At 37.4% G+C, this 2,279-nt stretch overlaps 1 non-coding gene across 1 annotated transcript; it reads left to right on the top strand.

The window, feature by feature from the left end:
* Positions 1-350: 350 nt before the first annotated feature.
* On the top strand, positions 351-424 carry Trnan-auu. The gene has a single exon. It is a non-coding gene; the product is annotated as a tRNA-Asn (tRNA).
* The last annotated feature ends 1,855 nt before the right edge of the window (positions 425-2,279 follow it).

The raw sequence follows: 2,279 nt of genomic DNA, 5'->3' as shown, positions 1-2,279 counted from the left end.
GTTACGGCCACCTCATCATAAATACCCGACCACTTTTTTTCTTCCTTTTTTTATCTCTTTATTCATCGACTCTCGACGAGTTATTCCATATTTTTATCGTTAAATCTTATGTGGAATCAAATAAGTCAACTTAAGCCGTTTTACCCCAAGAATAGACCATTCCACTAAAAGAAACTAAAAATGAGTCAACATTATAAATCTGCACAGAATTAAATAATTAATAATAAGTATTGTGTGTATGTAAGGTCTTGGTTGAAATGAATAAATTAGTGTTACGAGCGAGAATCGAACCCACGACTTTTGGCTCATTACGCTGCTGCTCTAACCACTTGAGCTATCATGACTTCGAAGTCACGATAGCTCAAGTGGTTAGAGCAGCGGCGTATTGAGCCGAAGGTCGTGGGTTCGAATCCCGCTCGTGACACTAACTTTTCATTTCAACCAAGACCTTACATACACAGAATAATTTATTGAAATAAGTAATTTGGTCAATCAGTCCATTAAAATAATGGATTAATAATAAGCATGAAAAATGGCAAAAAAAGAAGAGAAAAGTTGAGATGGGAAGTTAGTGTCCGAGTGGATCGAGGTCACGATAGCTCAAGTGGTAGTGCAGCCGCGTATCTAGCCGAAGATCGTGGGTTCGAATCCCGCTCGTGACACTGACTTTTTTTATCTCAACATAAAACCTTAATTACTTGTAATTAATAATAAGGTGTATCAATATAGATAACTATTTTTAACGAATGACAAACCATTTATTTTGTGCCTTTAAGATTAAATAAAATGAATTTTCAAAATATAGTCAATTTTGATCCACTGTACATCGCCATTATTCAGCGAGTAGCTCCTCCTACTTGGTTAATAGCTTAATGGTCTTTGGTCACTTTCCTACGACGTGGAAATCCTCAAAAGTTATTCCTTAAACCTTTATCCTTAGAAAGGGTAAAAATCCTAAAGAACGACTAAATTATAGACCCATTAGCTGCTGAGCTCATTGAGTAGAGTTTTGAAAAGGTAATTAATCGGAGGCTACGTACATATATGGACTCAAGGAACTTACTCCTTTCTGAGCAGTTTGGATTCCGACCTTCTCATTCTACGCAAGCTCAACTTTGTTGGCTTGTTGATTAATATAACCTACAACATAATCTGAGAAAACACGCCGGTACTCTGTTTTTGGACATCAACAAAGCCTTTGATCGTGTTTGGCACAACGAATTAATTTATAAAATAATCATTAGTAAAGTTCCCTCGAACACAGTGAAATTAATTTATTAATTACTTAAAGATTCGCCGCTTTAGAGTGTTCCATGACGTGCCATTTCCGTAGAATGTAAGGCAGAAGCTGAAGTTCCCCGAGGATCAGTTCCGGGCTCGAGGTTGTTTCTTTTCAATTTATGTTACATGCCAAAGCTTCCCTCCATCAAAATGGTTCTGTTTGCTGTTGTCACTATCCTTTTTACGGCCTCATGGAGTACATGCGCAATCGTTAAGAGGTTAAATATTTCTTTGCATAAATTAGATAGATATCTTAAAAAGTGGAAGATAAAGGCGACCAACCCTCGTAGGTGAAATGAGCATTAACGGTCATGGGCATCTTGGACTAACTCAGAAAGGTACCTGAGATGGCTTGGAAGTAAAATGAACTTCACAACTCATGTCAATGTGATCGTTGCGAACAGTAAATAGCTGTCCAATTGATGTTTATGCTACTTTGCTGGGAATCAGGTTTGATTCAGGATAACAAACTGGTATTATACCTGTAATGTATTCATGCGCAGCATGCCAATCAACGTGCGAAACTATCTACAGGAAACTACACACTGCTCAGAACAAGTTGCTTCGGTTGTACACAGACTCTGCTCGGTCCACAAAGATTAGACATTACATGAGGTCTCTGAGATTGAGACAATTAAGACATTAACAAATGCAACTCAAATTTTAAAGACATATGTGCGAACTCCATTAGTTGTCTGATTTCAGACACTGAACTCTTGAGCCTGTAAAAAGATGGCACCAAACCTTGTTGAGACTGGTTGAGAATCATCAGGGACATAAGCAGGGAGAGAATTCTTGTCTTTTTTTTAAAAATCTACTTGCTTCAAATTCGTCAAATTGCAGAATTGACTTATTCTAAGGACATTAATTTATTTCCATTGTCAAAGTAGGCACAACGATCAACCCAGATGGTGCTTGACGTGTCAGGATCATAAACAGGGAAAAGCGACTTGTCATTTCTGAAATGTTATCTAGTTTCAAATTTGTATTATCGATGT

This window comes from Cimex lectularius, unplaced genomic scaffold, assembly GCF_000648675.2.
Source record: "Cimex lectularius strain Harlan isolate CLEC.00 unplaced genomic scaffold, Clec_2.1 scaffold2, whole genome shotgun sequence".
NCBI classification, from domain to species: Eukaryota; Metazoa; Arthropoda; class Insecta; order Hemiptera; family Cimicidae; genus Cimex; species Cimex lectularius.
The sequence above is the reverse complement of the archived record's forward strand: the minus strand, read 5'-3'. Positions and strand labels throughout refer to the sequence as shown.